The sequence below is a fragment of the Bos taurus genome, chromosome 29, assembly GCF_002263795.3.
Source record: "Bos taurus isolate L1 Dominette 01449 registration number 42190680 breed Hereford chromosome 29, ARS-UCD2.0, whole genome shotgun sequence".
Lineage (NCBI taxonomy): Eukaryota > Metazoa > Chordata > Mammalia > Artiodactyla > Bovidae > Bos > Bos taurus.
Window position 1 is genome coordinate 7,776,983 of NC_037356.1, and position 27,441 is coordinate 7,804,423.

Sequence of the window (27,441 nt, forward strand, 5' to 3'; positions counted from 1 at the left end):
AGGAGTTGGTGACAGACAGAGAAACGTCACGTGCTGCAGTTTATAGGGTCACAGGGTTGGACACAACTGAGCTACTGAACTGATCTGAAATGAATGTTAAATTTGTATTATTTCAGTTATTTCTAGATATGATGAAAAAAGATTTCTCAATAATAAATTTATCTAAAACATGTGTCTGTGATTCCTTTCACATACTGAATTCCATATTAAGATGTTTTATTTGAATAAGTATGCCTACTTGCTGCAGCAACCAACCTCCAAATGTTAGTGGCTTAAAATAATAAAGGTTTATCTTTCACTCATATCATAGTCCAGTGTGAGTGAGTGCTGCATGCAGTTATCCACAGATCCAGAATCTTTTCATGTCATGTCACCTCCATCTTAACACAAAGTTTCAATAGGACAGGAGGAGTATGTGGAGAATCATCCAGATGGTTTTATGTGTCAGTCACAGATGTGGAGCACATCACTTCCACTCAATCCTTATGGGCAGGATGTGGTTTATGACTTTATATTTACTTCTAAGGCTTAGGATATTTAGTCTTTCTGTATGCACAGTAAGAAAGTGAAAAAAGTTTGTGAGTTTATATCATTGTCTCTTTCACATATATCACATTATATGTCTTTGTTTTAGCATTGTATTTCAGTCGCATCATGGTGTTTTATGAAATAATGACTTTTAGAAAACCATTAGTTTAAAATGCTTGAGGAACACAACTGAATGTTGGAAAAGTTCTGTGTTCTACTATAGATTGAATGTTTCCTTATAGGAAATCTATGGAAAGTATATACAGAAAAATATGAAGAAAAAAATATGAAAATGTGAAAGTGAAAGTGTTCGTTGCCAAGTCACCCGCCAGGCCTCTCAGTCTGTGGAATTCTCCAGGCTAGAATACTGGACTGGGTTGCCATGCCCTTCTCCAGGGGTATCTTCCCAACTCAGGGATCGAAACCAAGTCTCCTGCATTGCAGGTAGATTTTTTACCATCTGAGCCACTAGGAAAACCCCACTATGCTGAAGCTATCCTAGTTCAGGATTGTTTAAAAGATGAATATGAAAAAGAAATCTGAATATCTACTGTAATTAGATTGTATAGAGTATTCTCTATTTAGGAGAAGAGTAAATTCTAACTCCTCCATTCCTATTTATATTCTATAGGCTAGGTGTTTATTCTATGAAACACATTTATGTAATTTTTCTTTGTGATCATCTTTGAAAATCTGTGACAAACCATTATTTGTGAAGTGATATTTTAAAACTTCTACTTCATTCCACCTCTCTAGTCTCCATATTAACTTGAATACTTGGAATTGATCAACTTGAAGCCATGGCAATAAATAATGCCTCTAGCATAATGACCCAAAGTCATTTGTTACTATCTGATGACTGTGCATGTTGTTGACAAGGCCACTGTTCTGAATTGATTTACAACCTCAGTAGGCCAGCAGAGGTCTACAGGGATACTGCAGAAATGGAAAATCGGAAATTTATTGAAGAAAAGGAGACCAAGGAAACTGTACTTCTCTCTGGCTTTCCATCCACAACTTTATGGAAACATTCACATACACTGAATGAACTATGAAAAATTTGAGAACAATGATTCCAATTTTGATGAAATCTGAGCATTTTCAGAGCAATGGAATGATACAAATTCCTTCTATTTACTAACAGGAAAATTGTCCATGAAAAATAGATGGAATTTTTAGTCCAAACTTCAATAGGTATATATTTTAAGAAATCTCAGCCAGTCTAACAAATGTATAAAATACAGGGAAAAAGTTTTCCTGTTATTTTGTGTTTACTGTTTTATCTTTACATAATTAAGAAATGTTTAAATTTCTTAATGTTTAAATGTTTAAAAAAAGCTGTTTTATTTTTAATTCCCTATTTTAGGGATCAATTTTGGTATTTTCATATCATAAAATTAAGTTTTGTGAACAGAAATTCAATTATAAAATTTTGCTTCTTGGGAGAAAATATTTCACTTAACATGGATTTACATGTGGTTGCTACCATGAACTAAATCAAAAGACCAAGGGAACAAACGGCTTCCTGACAGATGAACACTGATCTCTCCAAATCTCTCCAAATTCATGTTCCACTAGCAAGTTTTATGTGCCAAGAGTGGATCATTTCCCTGTTCACCACATGCGTTATTTGTCCCCTAGGAAGGAGAATATAAGGAAAGAAGAGAATGCAAGAGCAGAACCTGAGACATGAAGGGAAATTCTTTCAATTTCCCATAGAGTCTCACAGCAAACACTTCTCTGAATACCAAGGGAAATTAAGCTCAAATACTAATGAGATACCACATTTTCAGGTAACTTGTATAGAATATCAGCTAATTTATCTGCCGTCACATCAACTGAAATACTTTATTTTACCAACTGCAGTTGACAGAATAATGGTGCTCTAAAAATGTCCACAAGCTAATCCCTAGAACTTGTGAATATGTTACCTTACATGACAGAAGAGACTTTGCAGATGTGAAGGTTCTCTCCATCATCTCCAGATGGAGAGAATAACCTGGATCATCCAGATGGGCCCAACCTAAGACATGAGCCAGTAAAAGCAGAGAACTATCCGTGGCTGTGGGGAGAGACAGCATGAGAAGGCCTCTACCTGCTGTTGCTGGTTTGAAGTTAGAGTAAGAGGATATTAACCTGGAAAGCCTTGAGAAACCAAAGAGCTCCTCAGCTGACAGCCAGGAGGAAACAAAGAGGGAAAGGGGTGGAGGGTCATCATCAATTCTGCCAACAACCTGAATGAAATTAAAGGACGCTTGCTCCTTGGAAGAAAAGCTATGACCAATCTAGATAGCATATAAAAAGCAGAGACATTACTTTGCCAACAAAGTTCCATCTAGTCAAAACTATGGTTTTTTCCAGTTAAGTCATGTGAGTGTTGGACTGTAAAGAAAGCTGAGCACTGAAGAACTTACCTCCCAGAATATTGGAAATAAAAGCAAAAATAAACAAATGGGACCTAATTAACCTTAAAAGCTTCTGCACATCAAAGGAAACTATTAGCAAGGTGAAAAGACAGCCTTCAGAATGGGAGAAAATAATAGCAAATGAAGCAACTGACAAACAACTAATCTCAAAAATATACAAGCGACTCCTACAGCTCAACTCCAGAAAAATAAATGACCCAATCAAAAAATGGGCCAAAGAACTAAATAGACATTTCTCCAAAGAAGACATACAGATGGCTAACAAACACATGAAAAGATGCTCAACATCACTCATTATCAGAGAAATGCAAATCAAAACCACTATGAGGTACCATTTCACACTAGTCAGAATGGCTGTGATCCAAAAGTCTGCAAATAATAAATGGTGGAGAGGGTGTGGAGAAAAGGGAACCCTCTTACACTGTTGGTGGGAATGCAAACTAGTACAGCCACTATGGAGAACAGTGTGGAGATTCCTTAAAAACCTGGAAATAGAACTGCCTTATGATCCAGCAATCCCACTGCTGGGCATATACACTGAGGAAACCAGAAGGGAAAGACACGTGTACCCCAATGTTCATCACAGCACTGTTTATAATAGCCAGGGCACAGAAGCAACCTAGATGCCCATCAGCAGATGAATGGATAAGAAAGCAATGGTACATATACACAATGGAGTATTACTCAGCCATTAAAAAGAATACATTTGAATCAGTTCTAATGAGGTGGATGAAACTGGAGCCTATTATACAGAGTGAAGTAAGCCAGAAGGAAAAACACCAATACAGTATACTAATGCATATATATGGAATTTAGAAAGATGGTAACAATAACCCGGTGTACGAGACAGCAAAAGAGACACTGATGTATAGAACAGTCTTATGGACTCTGTGGGAGAGGGAGAGGGTGGGAAGATTTGGGAGAATGGCATTGAAACATGTAAAATAGCATGTATGAACCGAGATGCCAGTCCAGGTTCGATGCACGATACTGGATGCTTGGGGCTAGTGCACTGGGACGACCTAGAGGGATGGTATGGGGAGGGAGGAGGGAGGAGGGTTCAGGATGGGGAACACATGTATACCTGTGGTGGATTCATTTTGATATTTAGCAAAACTAACACAATTATGTAAAGTTTAAAAATTAAATTAAAAAAAAAAAGAACTTATGCTTTTGAACGGTGGCGTTGGAGAAGACTCTTGAGAGTCCCTTGTACTGCAAGGAGATCCAACCAGTCCATCCTAAAGGAAATCAGTCCAGAATATTCATTGGAAGGACTGATGCTGAAGCTGAAACTCCAATACTTTGGCCACCTGATGCGAAGAACTGACTCATTTGAAAAGACCCTGATGCTGGGAAAGATTGAAGGCAGGAGGAGAAGGGGATGACAGAGGATGAGATGGTTGGATGGCATCACTGACGTGATGGACATGAGTTTGAGTAGGCTCCAGGAGTTGGTGATGGACAGGGAAGACTGGTGTACTGCAGTCCATAGCGTCGGGAAGAGTCAGACACGGCTGAGTGACTGAACTGAACTGAACTGGATCCACACCTGCAGCCTCTAGAAAAGGACACAGTAGCTCTGTTGAGACCTTGATTTTAGGCTGATGTGACCATGTCGGGCTTATGGGACACAGGATTGTAAGATAATAAGTTGTGTTGTTTTAAACCCCTAAGTTTATGATAACTTATTGCAATAGTAGTTGAAAACTAATATACCAGCAGTTTGGTCACATTCAAGACTTTGCTGATTTAAAAATTCAGATATTTTGTGGGTCCCTTTTACACTGCTCCCAAATCACATGTGTGCTCCAATTAAACTTTCATCTCCTAGACCATAGCATTTATCCTGTACTTGCATTTCTTGGCTTTTGTTATCACTTCTGCCTTGAATGAAATGCCATGTCCTTTGTAGAGCCTTCACAAACCTTCCCAGGTGTACCTGACCAATCCTTTTCTTAACCCGAATGGATGTTCTCCTTCACCTGTGATATAAAAACTGTGGCACATTTATTTATAAGAGGCAGACTTTAAAATTTACCTTGTGGTTATTACAAGTATTCCTGTTAGTTAAGAAGCATTCCATTTTGTTGTGACATATGCCTTGATAAGTCAATTTCAGGTAGATGTGTAGCCACCAGGATCTGGATTTGGCTAGTATCCAGACTTTAGAAAAAGGAAAAGACGTTTACAGAGTGGAAGAAGCATGGCTGAGAGATCCAGGAGAATTTGTAAAGAAGGCAGTAAAGAGGAGAACAGGCAAAGATGTCGGAGGAGGCCACTGAGAGGAAGTGACCACCAGCTGACCCATGAACTGGACCCAGACAATAGAAGGGTCTTCATCTCCATCCCAATCATTTGGACATACGTTCTGTCCACCTTTCCTATGGCTCGAGTCACTTCATGAATGAAGTCTTGAGAAAGCAATGTGTTGCTGTGAGCATCTGGACAGTGTGCATGGCTGAGCCCCATTAAAGCCTCTCTATAAACTTTTAAGATTCTGGAAAGTAGGTGCAAAGAGCTACTCATCTTGCAGCCCCAAAGACAAAGCTAGTATGTATGCTCCATTGCTTATTAAACCTGCCACTTTCCTATTTGGAGGGGTCTGGCTTTTTCTTCAGTCTCTCTTTCCCTCCATGTGTGGGGGCCAGTTTGCAGATTAGCAGAGGGGAGAGGAGCAGCAAAACAAGGATGTGTGCTGCACGGTTTATATACAACTCCCCCTAACTCTCAGTTGCTACTATCTGTATATGTAAATGGTCCTACCTATTTCCAGCAGTATTTGATGTTTAGCCCTGTGAAAAAGACATAAATATATTTAACTCTGGGATAAGGAAAAATATCTTATTTTTATGTTGAAACTTGCTATTACAATTGGAATCTGTTGCCTAGGACTTAATCATGGCATGCTATTGATATCTCAATATCATGGGATTTTTTAAGATCAATGTCACGAAAGATATATTATCCCAGTCTTCCAGTTCATCCCACCACCACCTCCCTTCCCCTTTGGCATCCGTACATTTGTTCTCTACATCTTTGTCTCTAGTTCTTCTTTGTAAGGGCTTCCCTGATAGCTCAGTTGGTAAAGAATCCCAGTTTAATTCCTGGGTCAGGAAGATCCGTTGGAGAAGGGATAGGCTACCCACTCTAGTATTCTTGGGCTTCCCTGGTGGCTCAGTTAGTAAAGAATCTACCTGCAGTGTGGGAGACCTGGGTTCGATCCCTGGATTGGGAAGATCCACTGGAGAAAGGAAAGGCTACCCACTCCAGTATTCTGGCTTGGAGAATTCCATGGATCATGTAGTCCTTGGGGTTGCAAAGAGTTGGACACGTCTGAGTGACTTCCACTGCTTTGTAAATAAGGTCATCTATACCAGTTTTCTGATTGCACATATATGCATTAATATTGTCTTTCTGACTTCTGTATGACAGTTTCTAGGTCCATCCACATCTCTGCAAATGACACAGTTTTGTTCCTTTTTATGGCTGAGTAATATTCCATTGTGTATATATGTACTACATCTTCTTTAGCCACTCCTTTGTTGATAGATATTTAGGTTGTGTCCATATCCTGGCTGTTGTACATAGTGCTGCAATGAACACTGGGGTGCATGTGTCTTTTTGAATTATGGTTTTATTTGAGTGTGTGCCCAGTATTGGGATTGTTGAGTTGGGAGATTGGGATTGACATATGTACCCTATTGATATTATGGCTCAGTGGTAAAGAATCTGCCTGCAATTCAGGAGATGCAGGTTTGATCTCTGGATCAGAAGATTCCCTGGAGAAGGAAATGGCAGCCCACTCCATTATTCTTTGCTGGGAAATCCCATGGACAGAGGAGCTTGGAGGGCTATAGTCTGTGGTGTCACAAAAGAGTTGGACATAATTTAGCGACTAAACAACAACAATAGAATCAGTAGCTGATGGGAACCTGCTATATAGCACAGGGAACTCTGCTCAGGGCTCAGTGGTGACCTAAATGGGAAGGAAATCCAAAAAAGAGGGAAATATATGTGTACATGTAGCTGATTCACTTTGCTGTACAGCAGAAACTAACACAACATTGTAAAGCAGCTACATGCCAATAAAAGTTGTAAAAAAAAGAACGTTATATTATGATCAGGAACAGACACCATTTTCTAAAGAATATTTTTTCTCAGAATCTTATCAAACTGGAAGAACACTTCTTCCCAGCAGAAAATTTGCCTTGGTTGCTGCTGTTTTCAACAGCTGTGAAGTGTGTGTGTGTGTGTGTGTGTGTGTGTGTGTGTGTGTGTGTGTATGGTGGGGGTGGGGAGTAAAATGATTAGGAGGGCATGTTTACGAGTTTCAGAGTTCAGAGTTCAATCAACCATTTCCAGGTGGTAGAATTTCCCAGAATGACCCAGATTGTGTTGAGAGTACATTCGCAGAAGAATCCAAGCTCTGTGCAGAGTTTAATTTTGAGATTTAAGAGATTTAATAACTTCAGCCTCATGTGAGTTTTTTAGAACTTACTAAATGGAAACTACCCTCCCTGCCCAGTGTAGGGGAGCGCACATTACCACCCTAAAATGTGTCTCTGGCATGAAAATTATTCTAGGCTGATTAAAAAAAACAAACAAACAGAAGACTCAGGAAGTTTTTCTTCTTATCTCACCTTCCCCTTAACTTCCTGAAAAGAATTTAGATAGAAGTTCTATTCCAGGAAGAGAGGTATTGCCGGGAGATAACTACAGAGGACGCGACCTAGCTGTGGTAGATTGGGAAAAACTTACGAAACGCTGCTTTATGTCTGTTGTCTCTGCATGGCATGGCATGGCAAACACTTCTTTACCAAACGCTTGCTTTCCCCATCTTCCTGTAAATTGTCATCCTCCCTTGGAAGTTCCAGACCCCTACTCCTTCTCTGTAACTCACAATAACATATAAATTTCATTGCCTGACTGTTAAGGAGCCTCATATCTTTAAGGTTCTCGTACATACAAGTTTGTTTTTCTTCTGTTAATCTGTTTTTTTTTTTTAATTTGGTTGTTAAATCAGCCAAAGAACCTAGAAAAGTAGAAGGAAAATTTTTCCTTCCTGACACCAGCTTCATAGTCTCAGCTTTTATTATCTGTTCTTTTGTTCTTTTAATGACATTAAGTTCAACTTACATTCATATGCAGGTAATAACTCAGAACAATTCTGTAAGCATGTTTCCCAGATAGTTCAGACTAAACAAAGAGACAACTGAAACAGTTTATCTTTAAATGTTTGCTTATTTAGGCATGAAGTGACATTCCAAACACTGCCTTTAGGTAATCTAAATAAAGGTTCTGTGAACTGTGGGGAAAAAATAATTTGGGATTCAATTTCACTTTAAATGGTATGACTTTATGATGTGGAAATCACTTCAATCCATTTTCATGAACTCCTAATATGCCAGGCAGTGTGTGCCATGCTAAATGCTAAAGATAGGAAGTCAGTGAAACATAGCCTCTGCATTGAAGGGGTTTACAATTTAGTGGTGGGAGCTATGGGTGGGAAGAGAGGTAAGCAAATAAATGCCTAGGGTAACAGATGCTACAGTCAGTCTCAGTAAAATGTTGTTGTTATTCTCATTTGAAGGAAGTGAAGGAAATTACTATAAGACACTGTGTACCTTTTCCAGAAGTAAGGCCAAGGATGCATATTGTATTAGGTGCCAGTGCATCCTTCTCCTTAACAGGAGGGAGGACCACCTCCAACCTGAAGCTGTTGGAACAACCATGAAATGTAGATTCTCAAAGCTAGATCAGTTTTAATGAGTATATTTGAATTTTATGAATACTGTTGAATTGCTACACAGCTCAATGGAAAGGACAAGCCCTCTGATGCTCCAGGATGCAAGTAAGATCTGTTTTGGAAATGAGTTGAAGCATTCAGATAAAATCCCTAAGATTAAATATCAAGAAGTACTTCTAACACTTTGATGATGGAATGCAGACACTGTCTGTGTGTCTGCTGGTGTGTGTGTGTCTTCAGTCGCTTCAGTTCAGTTCAGTCGCTCAGTCGTGTCCGACTCTTTGCGATCCCATGAATCGCGGCACGCCAGGCCTCCCTGTCCATCACCAACTCCCAGAGTTCACTCAAACTCACGTCCATCGAGTTGGTCATGCCATCCAGCCATCTCATCCTCTATCGTCCCCTTCTCCTCCTGCCCCCAATCCCTCCCAGCATCAGAGTCTTTTCCAATGAGTCAACTCTTCACATGAGGTGGCCAAAGTACTGGAGTTTCAGCTTTAGCATCATTCCTTCCAAAGAACACCCAGGACTGATCTCCTTTAGAATAGACTGGTTGGATCTCCTTGCAGTCCAAGGGACTCTCAAGAGTCTTCTCCAACACCACAGTTCAAAAGCATCAATTCTTTGACGCTCAACTTTCTTTATAGTCCAACTCTCACATCCATACATGACTACTGGAAAAACCATAGCCTTGACTAGACAGACCTTTGTTGGCAAAGTAATGTCTCTGCTTTTGAATATGCTATCTAGGTTGGTCATAACTTTCCTTCCAAGGAGTAAGCGTCTTTTAATTTCATGGCTGAAATCACCAAGTGCAGTGGTTTTGGAGCCCAGAAAAATAAAGTCTGACACTGTTTCCACTGTTTCCCCATCTAGTTCTTAGCAAATTCTTCAATCAGTCTTTGGTGGTGTATTTTTGGAGCAGAGTTGGGGGGTGGGTGCGGCAGAAGAGATTAAGAAAATGCAGGTCTTGTGCTTAAAATATTTTGACTAGTGATCCAAAGACTACAAAACTGAATGAGACTATGAGCCATCACAAAGGAGCAGTTCCTAAGGGGCTTTGTACACCCTTCACTAACCTCCCCTAATACATACACACACCAAACTCTCTGGTTTAAGAGGAAGATTATTTGTAGAAATAGGAAGTATGGTAAAAAGCAACACTGTCACAGTTATGGGGATGGGGTGAGAGAATTGTAACCCTTAAATTTACAAAGCAAGCATGTTTGTGTGTTAGAGAGAAGAAGAGAGACTTTTTTCATTTCTAGGAAAAATCAACTATTATAAGATGGTGTCCCTAGGGAAAGAGGCTGCAGCAGAACTATAATATTTTGCTGAATCGGTGCTTTGGTACTTTGGTTATGGCTTATCTTATGAAGACCTGGTCCTTCTGCAGACAAAGATTCAATTGCTTAACTAGTTGAGTGAGTTCCTGTGCTAAGTTTGAAATATATTTATGTAGAAAGGGGTTACCGAACACAAGCTTTGTATGCCCAACACACAGTGGAGCCAAGCAAACAAAAACATCAGACTTTAGACCAGAGAAAGGTTTACTGTAGGGCCATGTAAAGAGATTCCTAGGCAGTGCTAGTAGTAAGGAACCCACCTGCCAATGCAGGAGACATTAGAGAGGTAGGTTCAATCCCTGGGTCAGGACGATCCAGGAGGAGGGCACAGCAACTCCCTGCAGTATTTTTGCCTGGAGAATCTCTGGGACATACGAACCAAGTGGGCTACAATCCATAGGGTCGTGTAGAGTTGGAAATGACTAAAGTGACTTAGCATGCACAGATGCAAAGAGATGAGTGGCTCTTTCCCCCAAAGCCCCAGACCCCTTGAAGGGTTTCAGCAAAGCATTTTTAAAGGCAAGGAGAAGGGAGGAAGGCATCATTAGTTGCAAACTTGTTGATGTCAGAATCTGTTGTTCCTACAGCTGTCTACATAGGTCAGAGGCCAAGTCATGATGTTCCTATAAATGCCCAACAAAACAAATGTTACTTTCTATTCTGCAACTTTTTAATCTCTATATGAATAGACTGTCAAGCATCAGAGCCCTGAGAATAAACTAGCCTCTATTTTTCAGGCTGTAGGCAACAGTCTTCTACAAAAGGTGCAGCACCACCATGACTAAGCGCAGGCAACAGAGCACAGGGCCAGTTGCTCAGTTGTGCCCGAATCTTTGTGATCCCATGGACTATAACCCGCCAGGCTCCTCTGTCTGTGGAATTCTCCAGACAAGAATACTGGAGTGGGTAGCCATTCCCTTCTCCGGGAGATCTTCCCAACCCAGCACAAAGGTTAAGTAAAAGGAACAGATCCTGCATGGAGTCAGATTATTTCTTCCCTGTTACAAAAGTGTGTGTGTGTGGTGTGTAAATGTGTGTACCTACCAGGAAGGACCCAGGGAGGCAGAACTTGCTTTCTTTTGTTCAGGAAAACAGCCATTTCAAAGCTGCTTGCTGTTTCTGTTGCTGGTGGTGGTGTGATCAAGCCACCTTTGACTGGAATGTTACTGGAGTGAGAAGACCGTCCTAAGGACCCTTTGGTTATACCATAGAAAGCAAAACAAGGCCCACACATTGTTGGGAGGAGGGACAAGATCCTTTTTTTGGCTCTGAAGATTCTAGGGTTTAAATTCCAGAAGGTGAAGTTCCGATATACTTACCTAGTACTTGTTTAATCCATCATATTTCTTCAGGGAACTTTCTGGATGGAAAAACGGAAGGAGAGAGATTATTTCTCTATGAAGACTGAAGTTACTGAGCACTTGGTTGGCTGGCAGAAGACAACGGAATCTCCCAAGTGATATCCACCATCAGGAAGAGGTAACAGCTGGGCTCAAGGCTGAAGCCTGTGAAATGGTGGGGATGTGAGGAGTGTGTGGCATGCTGAAACTCTTTGCAAGGCATCACACTAATCCCGTAAAGCAGCCATGTAATTCAGAGGAGAGTGGTAACATGAGGGAAACACGAAAGTGAAGTCGCTCAGTCGTGGCTGACTCTGTGTGACCCCCTGGACTGTAGCCCGCAAGGTTCCTCTGTCCATGGGATTCTCCAGGCAAGGACAGTGCAGCCGGTTGCTATGCCCTTCTCCAGGGGATCTTCCTGACCCAGGAATTGAACCCAGGTCAATGAATCTCCTGCATTGCAAGCAGATTCTCTACTGTCTGAGCCACGAGGGAAGCCCGTAGGACACAGAATTCTATTCCAGTGTATGAATTTTGTGATTTCAGCGCAATGCTCTGTAGTGTCAAACGTCATGAGTGTCAGGGCCCTGTGATTTGCTCTGAGGAATGTAAAGCACTGTTCAGATGTGAGTAGGCCCTTGTGAGAGACTGAAACTTGTTCCTAAGTCCAAAGTGAAAAGTAAGTGCTGGTAACACGGCTAGAGACACAGGCTATCTGTATTAGCATAAAAGAGGACCTAACTGTCACAATATGGCTACATTAGTGCTGAGACTAATGCTTGACTATGTGAATGAAGTGTTAAGTCAGTGATACAAGCGCATGTTGTCCTACAATAGGTTAGTAACTCCTTTTCTTCCTTAGGTATGTACTGATTTTAGGATAATTTGTTTCTAAACAATCCAAAGCTTTTTCAGTTTCAGATGTGGCCTTTTGTTAAGCTTTGCTGTTTTACTGTCGGCACAGAGAGATAAAAACCTTCAAAACTGTATGAACATGATATGTTATTATGTATTGAGCATACATTAGAATGTAGAAGGAAGATGTTTCTAAATTTGGTGTTTATTCTTTTAAGTCTTTTTGTTGACTGGATCTTGTGGACAATATAGTCATGTGAACATATTTTTCTGTTTTGAATGGGAGATAAATAGAATGATAAATTACAAGTAAAATATAATAAGATATAACAGGGATAATTTTAAGGCAGTCAATTAATTAGACTTAATTGAGTTTAATAGCCATTCTTTTCTCGCTCAGAATCAGAGAGAATATTAAATTCTGTTAATGATGTTTTTCTTTCTCGCTTACTTCACTCTGTATAATCGGCTCCAGTTTCATCCACCTCATTAGAACTGATTCAAATTTATTCTTTTTAATGGCTGAGTATTACTCCATTGTGTATATGTACCTCAGCTTTCTTATCCATTCATCTGCTGATGGACATCTAGGTTGCTTCCATGTCCTGGCTATTATAAACAGTGCTGCGATGAACATTGGGGTACACGTGTCTCTTTCCCTTCTGGTTTCCTCAGTGTGTATGCCCAGCAGTGGGATTGCTGGATCATAAGGCAGTTCTATTTCCAGGTTTTTAAGGAATCTCCACACTGTTCTCCATAGTGACTGTACTAGTTTGCATTCCCACCAACAGTGTAAGAGGGTTCCCTTTTCTCCACACCCTCTCCAGCATTTATTGCTTGTAGACTTTTGGATTGCAGCCATTCTGACTGGCGTGAAATGGTGAAAGATGGTAACAATAACCCTGTGTACGAGACAGCAAAAGAGACACTGATGTATAGATCAGTCTTATGGACTCTGTGGGAGAGGGAGAGGGTGAGATGATTTGGGAGAATGGCATTGAAACATGTATAATATCATGTATGAAATGAGTTGCCAGTCCAGGTTCGATGCACAATACTGGATGCTTGGGGCTGGTGCACTGGGACGACCCAGAGGGATGGTATGGGGAGGGAGGAGGGAGGAGGGTTCAGGATGGGGAACACAGGTATACCTGTGGCAGATTCATTTCAATATTTGGCAAAACTAATACAATATTGTAAAGTTTAAAAATAAAATAAAATTTAAAAAAATAAAAATAAATTCTGTTAATGGAGCATTCCAAGAATGGAGACCTGGTTGGGGCAACACAAAAGATTTTATTTGGGGTTTGTTAGGACTGCATCTCAGAAAGCACAAATCTAAGAAGGCACTTGAATTTTTTTCTGCCAGGAATACAAAATGAGGGACACTTACAAAGTCAAAAAGCCGTAAGGTTACATAATATTTTTGTTAAGAATTATGGTTGGAGCTGGCAAGAGGTAAGGCTGATTTTAAGAAAGGATTGGTAGGCATTCCAAATAATCACCTAGTTGCAAAGCAGGGCAAGGACTTAAACACTACAAGAGGGAAGCTAGCAGCTGCTAGTAGATATTGTTCTGGAAATAACTGGTGGCATCCTTATGTTTGGGCTTCCCAGGTGGCGCTAGTGGTAAAGAACCTGCCTGCCAATGCATCAGACTAAGAGACGTGGGTTCAATCCCTGGGTCAGGAAGATCCCCTGGAGGAGGCCATGGCAACCCACTCCAGTATTCTTGCCTGGAGAATCCCATGAACAGAGAGGAGCCTGAGCCCTACTAAAGTCCATGGGATCGCAGTTGGACATGACCGAAGCCACTTAGCGTGCACACATCCTTCTATTTGATACAGTTCAGAAATTTCAAATTCTCAGTGATGCAGCAGTATGTCTGAGATCAGATCCTCAGTGGCTGCCCAGTACCATTTTTGTATGCCTGAACTAAGAGTACACCATTAAAATTTCAATTTGTTATCACTTCCAACATTTTAGGCAGAAGGAGAATGTGTTTATTCTTTCATCGTAAATGATCAGACCTGGGAATTGGGGAGAGGGTCCAAGACTGCAGACCAGCATTAAGGATATGCTTAATTGAGTAGCAAGAAGACTCTGGAGAGGAAATTCGATTCTGGCCGTTCTTTGTAACTTTGTCTACCCCTGTTACTCTGAACTTGCTAAGTAGATGGTGATTTGTTTCCCTGGATGGTAAAAAATATTTCCTGAAAACTGCAAATTGGGAATGGTGCAGGAAGGCAATATATCAAAGTTAGATTAAAAACACAAGTGGTTATAGGAAATTGAGAATTAATTGGTTACCCTTTTTCAAGAAAGTGGGAAAATGTAGCAGAATTAGAGAATCGTTCATAATAGAGTAAAGCTTACTAGACTTAATTGTATACTTTGACATTTAGAGATTTATTTAATTGGAAATTGTTGGCCTCTGGTTAAGGATGTCAGGCTTCTTTTTCACTCGGAGCTCTTTTATTCTTCCCTTCCTTCTGTTCTTTAAGGGAAGGAATAGGATGTGTTCGCCTCAGAACACTGCCATTATTGATGGTCAGTAGAAGAACTTGTCTTTGCTTCCTTGAGTCTCCATTCCTCCCACTTGATTTCTGGATTTCTGGTGTTTCAGGTTAAATTTATAGTTGTAATGTGCCCAAGAGAAGCCTATTTACAGAAGACATGTTGGTCTCATAGTTAAACCCCAAGCCTGGTAACAGACCCAGTTTCTTTACCTGGCACAACAAGCTGTTCTGTTTCTTTTTAGCTGTTCTGTTTCTTATAAAAACTGTTCAGTTTTTATAAGTTGTATCTTTCAAAAAATGTGTCCATTTCATGCAAACTGTCAAACTTTTTAGCCCAAAGGTCTTCACAGTGTTTCCTTATTTTTTTAATGTGTACAATCCTTGGTGACAAATCCTTCACATTAAACATTTTTATTACTATTTTTGATTTATAGTCTCTCTCCTTTTCTCATGAAAAGGCTAACTGGAGATTTGTCAATTTTCTTGATTTTGTTTTGAAGAACCAGATTTTTGCTTGATTTTTTCTGTCTCTTTTTAAAATCGCTGATTTATATTCTTATCTTTATTAATTATTTTTTATTACTGAGTTCTTGATTTTTATTTCTTAGGATGGGATCCTGTTGGTTTTAGATCTTCTTTCCTAGTTTGTACATTTAATGTTATGTTTTCCACTTACCAGCACTTTAGCTGCATCCTACAGATTTTGATTATGTCCTATTTTAATTATTATATCAGTTCAACATATTTTGTAAATCTCCTTGTAATTTGTTCTGTGCCCCATGAATTATTTAAAGTGTTTTTAATCTCCAGATCAATAGGATTTAACAATTTTTTTTTGTTGTTTAGTTCTGATTTAATTCCATTGATATGAGAGAATACACTTGATATAACCTGGATTTTTAACAGCCTTGTTTCATACTCCAAAATATGATCTATCTCAATGAATCTACAGTGTGTACTTTGAGAAAAATGTGTATTCTTTGCTTCCTGGATGGGGTTCTCTATAAGTGTAATTAGATTGAAGTGGTTCAAAGTGCCGTTGAGATTGCTGCTGAGTCCAGACTCAGTTGCTCATCACACAACAGGCCAGTAAATCGGAGGATGAATTGTTGGGGCAAGGAATAGTGACTGTATTTGGAAATCCAGCAGACTGAGATGTCAGACTAGTGTCTCAAAGAAACATTTTACCCCAGTCAGACTTCAGAAAGGGCAAGTGGTAGCTGTTCGTTGCAAGCTTCTTGATGCAGGAGTACTTTGTTCTTGCAGGTGTTCATGTAGGTTGTCACCGTGTTCCTGTAAACCGCCAACAAGACAAATGTTTTTCTCTGTTCTGAAACTTTTTATCTGTACATATATGAACTCTTAAATATCAGAGCCCTGAGAATAGGCTATCCTGTGTATTTCAGGCTACAGGCAACATTCTTTTAGAAAAGGTGCAGAACCAGCAGGACTCTAAAGGCAACAGAGAACAAAGTTTAAACAAAAAGGAACAGATCTAATATGAGCCATATTTGTTCCTCCCTATTACAAGATCTTCTGTGTCCTTACTGAGTCTTTATCTAGCTATTATATCAAATGATGAAAGAGAGTTGTTATAATATTCTAGTATGGTCAAAAAATTGTTTCCCTTTAATTCTCTCAATATTTGATTCATGTATGTTGAGGCTTTGTAATTAAGTACATAGGCATTGATAATTATTTCTTCCTGATTAATTTATCATTATTTATAAAAAGTGATCTGTGGTAATACTTATTTTATTAAAGTTTATTTTATCTGATACTAGTGAAGGCATTTCAGTCTTCATATGCTTACTATTAATGTTTCATGTTTTCTGCATCCACTTACTTTAAACTTATCTGTGTCTTTAAGTCTGGTTCTTGAAGCAGCATATAGTTGTTCAGTCTGGCCTTCACCCTGGACAATAAAAAAGGCTGAGCATTAAAGAATTGATGCCTTCGAACTGTGGTGCTGGAGAAGACTCTTGAGAGTCCCTTGGACAGAAAAGAGATCAAACCAGTCAACCCTGAATATTCATTGGAAGGACTGATGCTGAAGCTGAAGCTCCAATACTTTGGCCCCCTGACATGAAGAGCCAACTCACTGGAAAAGACCCTGATGCTGGGAAGGATTGAAGGCAGGAGGAGAAGGGGACGACAGAGGATGAGATGGTTGGATGGCATCACCGAGTCAATGGACATGAGTTTGAGTGAACTCCAGGAGATGGTAAAGGACCAGGGAAGCCAGGTATGGTGCAGCCCATGGGATCTCAAAGAGTCGGACGTGACTGAGCAACTGAACAGCAAGTTGTTCAGTCTTACCTTTACCCATTTGTCAATTTCTGTTCATTGGAATAGTAAGATCAATAGTGGTTTATATAGTTATTGCTGTGGTTGGATTTAGTTCCGCAATTTTCTTATTTGTCCTTTTTTTTTTTTCCCTATAGTTTCTCTTTCTTGATTTTTTTTTTTTTTGGAGTATTTCTAGTATTTCATTTTATTACTTGGCTTTTTGGTTATATGTGTGTGTGTTTTATTTGATTGTTTGCTTCATTTTTAGTTGTTCCTTTGAGAATCACAATATACATAATTAAATTTTCAGTCTATTTAGAATTTCTTTTTATATCATTTGTTAGTGACACATATTGTTAGTTTTATTCCATCTGAAAGTATCTTTAACTCACCTTCATTTTTGAAGGATATTTTCATTAGATACAGAATTTGCTTTGATAAGACTTTATTTTAGCACTTTGAAGATGTTATCTTTTGGCCTTGGTAGCTTCTGTTGAGAAATCAATAATTATTCAAATTATTGTCCGCCTGTAAGTAACGTCATTTTTCTTTAAATGTTTTCAGGACTTTATATTTGAATTTTGGCAGTTTGTCTCTAATCTGTCCAGCATTATTTTCTTTGGGAGTTCACCAAACATTTCTGAATCTATAAATGTTATGTCTCTTATGAAGGTTGGAAAGTGTTCAGCCATTATATCACAAAATATTTTTCTACTCCAATATCTTTCTCTTCACTTTTTTGGAACTTCAAATGTACATATATTAGACCTTTTTAACCTTTTCTTTCTTTGTTATTTCCATTATAATTTCCATTTTACTTTTGAGTCCATTCAGTGATTTTTTAAATTTCTGATATTAAATTTTCAGGTCTAAAATTTTCACTTGCTTCTTTTTTTATTGTTTTTATTTCTTGTTGAGATTTCATACATTCTAATTAATTCCATGTGTGTTTGTTGTTTTTGACTTTATGGAACATAGTGATGTTTTAAAGTCCTTGAATATTCCAGTATTTGTCATTTTGGCGTGGTGTCCTTTGCTTTGTTAAATGTGAGCTACATTTTCCTCATTCTTTGTGTGTCAGGTAATCTGGGATCATATCTTAGACTTTGTGGTCTATTATAATCTTTTGAAGAATGTTGACATTTTTATATTAGCAAGCAATACACAAGTGAGATGTGAACCTCAAGTTCTGTCTTATCTTGTGGATGATGCCTCAAGTTTCAGTTTAGTTCTTTAAATTATGACTGTGTTTATTTATGACTATTATAGGTATGCATTTGATAATTATGCCGAGATTTGTACAGATGATTCAAATCTCAGTTTAGTTTTTAAAACTTTTGCTATGCTGATTTGAATATGCAGATGACACCACCCTTATGGCAGAAAGTGAAGAGGAACTAAAAAGCCTCTTGATGAAAGTGAAAGTGGAGAGTGAAAAAGTTGGCTTAAAGCTCAACATTCAGAAAACAAAAATCATGGCATCCGGTCCCACCACTTCATGGGAAATAGATGCGGAAACAGTGGAAACAGTGTCAGACTTTATTTTTCCTGGCTCCAAAATCACTGCAGATGGTGACGGCAGCCATGAAATTAAAAGACGCTTACTCCTTGGAAGGAAAGTTATGATCAACCTAGATAGCACATTCAAAAGCAGAGACATTACGTTGCCAACAAAGGTCTGTCTAGTCAAGGCTATGGTTTTTCCTGTGGTCATGTATGGATGTGAGAGTTGGACTGTGAAGAAGGCTGAGCGCTGAAGAACTGTGGTGTTGGAGAAGACTCTTGAGAGTCCCTTGGACTGCAGGGAGATCCATCCAGTCCATTCTGAAGGAGATCAGCCCTGGGATTTCTTTGGAAGGAATGATGCTGAAGCTGAAACTCCAGTACTTTGGCCACCTCATGTGAAGAGTTGACTCATTGGAAAAGACTCTGATGCTGGGAGGGATTGGGGGCAGGGGGAGAAGGGGACGACAGAGGATGAGATGGCTGGATGGCATCACTGACTCGATGGACGTGAGTCTCAGTGAACTCTGGGAGTTGGTGATGGACAGGGAGGCCTGGCGTGCTGTGATTCACGGGGTCACAAAGTGTCGGACACGACTGTGCGACTGATCTGATCTGATCTGATATGTGTGCTTTTCAGGGATTAGGTTTAGTCTTGTATTAGTGGTTCAAATCTCAGCTTTGTTATCAAGATTTGTGCTACATCGGTTTTGGCATGTTTTTCAGGGTTTAAGTTAAGGTTTGTCAGTTAATTGTGAGTTTCCCCATATATACAAGGCAAACTGATAAGGTCAAAAGTGAACATTTGCTTTAGTTTAGTTTTAAATTCAGCAGTAGGGATGCAGAGTTGTAGAAGGCTCATGATGACAATGTCAAGAATAGCCAAAAATTGATAAGATATATTTTGAGAAAAGTAAGGAACGAGAGATGAATCTGAATGAGAATATACAGCAGTGGTAAAGAGTATAGCCCTTGGAATCAAACAAATATAGCCCTGGGAATCAAGTCCCAGATCTACTGTCTAGCTCTGTAACCTTAGGGAAATTACTTATCCTATCTTAGCCTCTGTTTACTCAACTGCAGTGACAAGAATGATTCCTCTCTCATAAGGTTCTCATGAGAATTCCGTGTCATTGTGCAAACTGCTTAGCATAGGGCCTGACATGCATTGAAATCTCAACCTATAGTAAGAAGATAATTAAATCATACTTGAAACAAGTTGAAAAATGGTAGTGTTTATGAGTTAGAAACAGTCCTGAAATCAAACGAGTAACCATCTCTGTATATTTTAGTTTCCATGTAAGTCAGTTTGAAAGAGTATTCTTCATTCTTTTCCAAGGATCATTATTGTGAGGATCAAAGGTAATAATCTATAGGAAAATGTTTTGGTAAATATAGAGAACCATACAAAATGCAAGGAGTACTGGTAACTTTAATGGGACATTTTGTGAAAGCTCACAAGCGAAAAACACAACCAGTTAAACATCCTGAATAGATTAAAACTAAACTAAGAGGAAAGGTGTTAAAAGTCCAAGCCAATTAATAATAGGATAACATCTAAAGAACAATGTGCCTTTAAAATTAAAAGGTGATAATGCGTGCAGTGAAGGAGGTTTTTGTAACTAACTGAATCTCTTGAGAGAGAAAGAATGGAAAATTTACATTACTCAGAGCCTACGCTATTCCTTTTTGTTACCAGTCTGGAGGAACCATACTTTATTTTCATACTATGTTTTTTTTGTTTGTTTGTTTCTAAACTAATTCCTCATTTATTTTTTTGGAATATTTTACAGCAGCCTTATGAGGTGATGCAGATATTAATTTCACTTTTTATGAGCAAATTTAGATTTAGGGGTTTAAATAGAATGGAAAAAATTATCTCAGAAATAAACCATGGAGCTGAGATTTCAACCTGGATCTTTTGACTCCAAAGGTAGTGCTGCTCCTTCTTTATTAGGAGTTAGCAATGCATATGCCAGTCAATGAAGCTTCCAGAAGCATGTAAGAGGTATAATACCTTGGCCTTGATGTGGCAGCAGAGACTAAGTGAATGTCCAGCTTCTGAGGAGCTGATAGCTTCAGCTAACTATGCAGTAACACTCACACTTGGTTCTTGCTTCTCTGAATACACATGTGGAGTCTCTTAGTACCTTAACTACCCATCACAACTTCCAAACAAAGAAAACTGAAAAAAAAAAAAAAAAAGGTGATTCTAATGGAGTGCGTGTGTGTTAGTTGCTCAGTCATGTCCAACTCTCATGGACTGTAGCCTGCCAGGCTCCTTTACCCATGGAATTCTCCAGGCAAGAGTACTGGAGTGGGTTGCCATTCCCTTCTCTGGGAGTTGGATACAAGCCAGTAAAATTTTATGTAAGAAGTTCAGGTCCTGGTTGTTTGGGACATTTGTGGACTAGGCTTCTACTGAAAGATGCTCACCTTACATCTGCTCAACAGAGAATTTGCAGAGGTAGACAGAGTGCATCCAGCTGTCTATTAAAAAAGTGGGGGTGTCAACACGAGCTTTGTGATGCCCCTTCTCAGTGCATCTCAGTGGGGCCAAATGAGCTGTCCAAACAAAACATCTTTTTTGTTTAGATATGAGGTATCAGATATGAGAAAATAACAAGGTATACCTGGATCTCATGGGAGGGAAAGAGCTCATATAGCCCCTAAGCTAAAGCCCTACTCTGCCTATTACAACTAACACTCTCCGACGACTTGTTTCCATGGCTGCAAAGCCCAGCTTGGCCAAATATAAACTTCCTATTGAGACAAATCTCATACGTTTTATGAAAATTGCCTCTCAAATGATAGAAGATTATGTGTGGGGTGGGGAGGGTGGGAGTGTAGCTGCTGATGAGGGAAGGCTACTGATGTTTTGGGCAGTATGGATGGCTTGTGTATGGCAGAGTAGAGTCATTTTCAGGAGAGTCAGGTTGAAATAGAGATAATCGGCAGAATAAAGGAGAAAATTAAAAAAAAAAAAGTCTTTGTTTAGGGAATATTAGGAGACACATTCATTTATATAGTTCACAATTTATTATAAATTTTGGATAAGCTTCCTTTAAAGATATTTATGGCACAAATTAATTTTCCAGATTCCAGTCAGGAGTTGCTCTCTGAATTTCTCAATGAGAATGAACCCTCGCCACCCTCTACTGCACAGGAAGCTCCTTTGGGCTTTGGATGTCATCAAAAGAGGGGGCCTAGAAGCCTCTTTGTGCAATCTTATGGGGACTCCTCTGGAGTTCCAGCTTGTCTCATGTGAACTTTCCATCAAATTTGGCACAAACAGTTGAAGATATTTTTTCTTCTCTCCCTCTTAGTCTCTCATTAACACCACTTAATGATGCATTGTCTTTTCTCTGGGGGAGTTCTTGACTTTGGGACTGCAGATTTCTGTGTCATCTTCTCCCTTCATGTCATTTATTCTGGCCTAGTAAGCTGCAATTCCTTATTCTTTCTTTGAACAGTCTCCGTGACACATTCTTCTTTATTTATCCATGGCACTTCTCAAAACTCACTCTAATAGGACAGCAAAAAAGTCAGGTTATAAAAAGATAATTGCCTCCTTCAGCCTCTGCACCCTGTCTGCTTCCCTTCCTGTGGCAAAAATGTTTCAAAGGACAACAAAAAGAAAGGAGGAAACAAAAAAATAGATAACACACAGCTGGGTGAGTCTCAGAGAACAGGAAGCCACTCATACAGTGCATTCTTCAAATGTCCCCCAACAGAAAGCAGAAGTAAGTTACAGGTGGGTGACCTTTCCTCCCATATTGCCCAGGACATTCTGGTTTATCTTGTCCTCACTTCCAAACCAGTTATCACCACACTTTATCCTTCAAATCACCTAGATTTGTTTACCCACAGAAAATATTAAGAGTGAGTCTTTTCACATCCGTTCTGTATTGCATATTCTGAGAATTAGGTACAGAATACCTGAAATTCAAAACTGTTTCTGGTCTTTGGGTAGTCTTTGGGCACCTTATCTCTGCACTCTCGCTTTTTCGCTCTGAAACTCAAGGCTTATATTGACTTCCCACACTTCTCAGTTTTACCAAGGAGGAAGGGAACTCATTCCTTTTCTCTGGTTCAAACCCTGACACAATTTGGTAATCCTTCCAGCAATCACCATGCACTTCAATATCAGCATCTCCCTAACTCTTCCTTATTATTTATTTGTTATCGTTTCTCTGCCCTCTCTTCTCTTTTCATATCTCCCTCTTTCTCCCTCTTTCCACATAGTTCAGCATCATTTGTATTCACCAATAGAGGCTTCTTTGAACTTCTGCCAGTTATTTTCCTGTTGCCTGGAGCCCAGTCTCGTCAATGATATTATGTAGGTTCACTGGGCGACAAGAATATTCTTGTTCTCTTTGTTTTCATCTCTGTGCTTTTCAAGCCTCTATGATGTGAGTCTCCACAGTCAAAGTAACAGAAGCCATTTGAGGCACAGCGATGATCCAAAGATTCCTCTTTACTGCCAGATGAAGAATCATTCTTGGTACACTCAGAGTTTGGTCCAGTTCCTGACATCAACTCAGTTATCAGTACATTGTTTTGAATGGATGATGCTGGAGAAACTTGTGTCTAAGTCAAATGTATTCTTTATCTTCTATTTCATTCCTTTCCCAATACGTTATATAAAGAAGGTTTGTTCAAATATATCTCAAGTACATAAAATTTCTGCTACTTAAAAGGCTTGCCACTTAGAAACTCTAATAGATAGTTTTATCTTGTGTGTTCAAAGTAACCAAATGATGTATTTTTATTCATTCTACTCAAGATGGTCTTGGTCAGATGTATTAGGAATCATAGCTTGGCTGGTTTGGCAATACTTTTTACTGAAAAGCGAGGCAGTCTAAAAGTATAGCCAAGTATGATCTGAGATTCCTATGTTTGATAACCACGGGTCAAAGCCCAGACATGTTGACCACCATCGGCCTGAATCATGAGTTTTCTGTGGCATCTCTGGTCATTTAATTTAATTAACAAGGTATTTATTGCATGTCTTCAATTGCAAAGCATTGTGTTAATTGGAGACACCAACAAAAGATAAGACATGATATTTGATCAAAGGACTGAGGACAGAAATCCACTGGGCACACTTAAAAGCAGGAGGTAAGAGATGGAAGCGCCTGAAATTCACTTTCTAATAGCTGAATTTAGGAAAGCCATTAAATAGAGGGTCTTTCACTGGGATATTAGCTAAAATAAAATCATCCCAATCTAATATTTCTCTCGTGTCCCATGAGGAGTAGCACACAACCAAAGTAACATAGCATATTGATTAGGAGCACAGGCCTTTGCCTAGGCGTCTTAATGACTTATGGGGTTTGAACAACTTACCTGTGAAATAGAGAAAATATTAAAATTTACCAGCATTGTTATGAGAACTAAGCAAGATGATGACAGTCATAAGTTCTACATGGTGTCGGTATGTAGTAAGCACTCCATAAATGTTAGTTATTTTTAAAGCTAGCAGAGGACAAGCTGGCAGGACTATTTTGAGATGTCATATGTTGTTTTCATGGTGTAGGATTGGAATTAAAACAGAGAAATATGAAATATCCACCAGCTTCATGTGCACCCACATAATGGGCATTTTCTTCTTTCCAGAAAAGGTTAATGCTTGCCAGGGTGCTTCTCCTTCTTAAAGGTAGCAAGCACACCAAGATTCTCTGGGATAACTCAACTCCTCTTAGGTATTTTGCCCTCTCCAGAAGAAAGTCAGATCTCACAAAGCCATACCATTACCAGCTGGAGAAAGACAGACCATGGATTCAAATTCATACGTGAAGGATGACTGCTGGTAATAAATAGCTACTGATTCCTGAGTCTGGCTGTTGCATAAAATAAGCACAACCATTTCTTTCTGTATTTGTTCACTGAGAAGGACTGGGTACATATCACAAAGTATTAAGCAACATCCACACGTGGAATATTCACTGAGCCTTTATTGAAAAATTGCTCACTGATAAACTCTGCTTAGGAGAAAGTAGTTGATTTCAAGAGCAGAAAATTCATTTCAAAATAAGGCAAAACTATTAATTTGTAGACTTAAACATCAAGAGTGTCTTCATATATCTTTGTAGATATCCTTAATGTTTTATATTTTCGTCACTCCTATCCCCTGTGGGGAATGATTGTCCAACTTGGTAGGATGGAGAGTGCAAAAGCTGTGGTCAAAAGTTAGTTTCAAAGTAAGTATTAAACTTACTATGTGTGTGATATGGAGCAAAAATCTTAGTTTATTTTGTCCTCAGTTGTCTCATCAATAAAATGAGGGAACCATGACTCATTTAGTTTTTGTGAAGATTGAGTCAAACCATTGGCTAACACCACTTTGAGTAAACACTATTTTAATTTGCCCCCCGTCTTCAGTTATACTGTATTTCATGGCACTTATACTGTAGCACTACTGTATCCTTTTAATCTTTTATTTAATATTAGTTATGACTGATACAGATTTAGAACTTCAGAAGCGTATTCCAGTGCTTTAAGTGATACCTGCCAAAGCCAATTTTAGATCAAACCTTATGCTTCTGCTGGAAGAATGGATGGTAGCAGAATCTCATTCATTCAAGAAAAATATATAGTAGATACTCACATTATGCCTGGCATTACGGATATAAATGAGTCTTCACAGACAAGTATTCAGTACTTTAAACAAAATTTATGTGTGAATATGGGGGACATGTAGGGTCCCATGGAAGTATATAAGAGGCATTTCAGTTTTGAGTTCAGGAGTGGAGTGATCAAGGAAATCTTGTTGAAAGAGAATGACAATAGGATAGTAATGGATACCATTTACTGAGTGCTTGCAATGGTCACTTAGCTATTATGAGTGCTGTATCAAACCTAACTTTGTTATTCTCTGTAATAGTTCAGTGAAGAGGATACCTGTTTTACTGATGAAAGAACTGAGGTACAGAGATCAAGTAATTTTTACGATAAAACACCTAGTAAGTGAGACACTGGGATCTGCTATCTAGATAGAAACTTTTAAGTAGTTAAAAGGGGAAATCTGGGAAGAAAGTGGGGGCAAAGTCTTCTAGGCAGAGGATATTACAAGTCCAAAGCCCTGGAGACAGAACATGAAAAGAGAAACTAGAGATTTACTGAGTGGTCCGATAGTTAAGGCTCTGTGCTTCCAAGGCAGGGGGCGTGGGTTTGATCCCTGGTCAGGGAGCTCAGATCCCACATGCTGCATGGCATGACCAAAAAATTGAAGAAAAAGAAAAGAACAAACAGAAAAGAGAAACTAAATGGCGGTGGTGTGGTGGGAGCTAAGAGGGGGTTTGGGGGGAAAGCAAGAGCAGACAGACAAGAACTGAATAAACTGGGGAAAGAAGTCCCCATGCTTTACTCTGAGGGCTGTGGAAAGCCAGTGGAGGGTTTGAACATGGACCAGAACCAACTTTCACTTAGAAGGAACACTGGCTCCAGTACAGAGAAAGGATGGGAGGAACAGAGCCTGAAGTCAAGGCAAACAATTAGGATTTTCTGGTGGCAGTTTTGAGAGAGAGATGATGATATGCTGGACTAGGGTAGCAGCAGAAAGGATGAGAGAACTAGAAGGGGTAGACAGCTCTCTGAGGTAATTGAGTCAGCAACAGATGGCGGTTAATTGAATGAGGAAGTTGAATGAGAACGTTAGTCAAAAAATAGTTCACAGGTTTCCGGGCTGAGAAACTAGGTGGACAGAACTTTCATTTGTCAGTAAAGGGAATGGCAGAGAAAGGACAGATCAAAGAGAAATAAATCGAGTTTAGTTATCTAATTGCACAATTGTCTGCGCAACACCCCAGATCGGTTTTGAATGAGGTTTTCAAAGATGAATTTATCTGAAAAATTCAAGTCTTGCATAAAAAGTCACTGTGAAGAATCTGCTCATCGATTATTCCTTTTATAAGGGAAATTGCACTGGGAAATTGCACTGGCTTTCTCCACATTAGCATGGCTATATAATGGGTGGAAATTTTGAGACTTGTTGAAGGGAAAGTGCAGGCTAAAAACTCTATTTGTTATCCCGGACCTCATTCTAATGCAGAGAAGAATAGATGTCCTGATGTCAATGGAGAAAGCCGAAGCATCTGATCAGGCAGTGGATTCGTGTCGGAACCCCTTTTCTTCTGCATTAGTTTGCAAGGGCTGCCATATCAAAGTGCCACAGGCTGGGTAAGTTCCCCAGTGGTAATTTAGTTTCTCCCAATTATGGAGGCTTGGAAGTCTGAGATCAAGATGGTGGCAGCCCCTCCTAAGGGCTCTGAGGGCAGGATCTCTTCTGGGACTCTTCACTTGGTATCTTCTCCCTCTATCTTCACAGTGGCTTCTGCCCACACAGGCCCGTGACCAAACTTCCTTTCTTATAAGGGCATCAGTCCTGTTGGATTAGGGCCAACACCTCATGTGTTGGGGCCAACGCCCTCATGTTAACTTTATTTCAGTGAAGACCCTACCTCCAAATATGTCACATTTTGAGGTACTGCAGGTTCGGACTTCAGCATGTGAGACTGAGGGCAGAGAAGACATATCCTGTACCAGTATCTTTGGTAAAATGCCCTAAGGAGGAGCACCATACATGGGGTTGGCCAGAAAGTTCATTTGGGTTTATGTACCATCTTCTGGAAAAACCCGAATGGACTTTTGACCAACCCAATAGAAGGCGTGATTCATAGACTATAGAGACAGTAGGAATTCATCCCAGGGGTTTAGAGAGAGGAGTCACAACACCCAGGATGAAGGTCCGTCAATGACAGCCAGCATGCCATTGTTCCGTGCCTTTGCTGGGGACAGTGCCAGCCACATGGCCTTGGTCCAGTTGGCAGGCGGAGGCTTACCTGGTAGTTCTTCCTGCTTCTTCCAGCTTTGCCTCGCTTGGTCT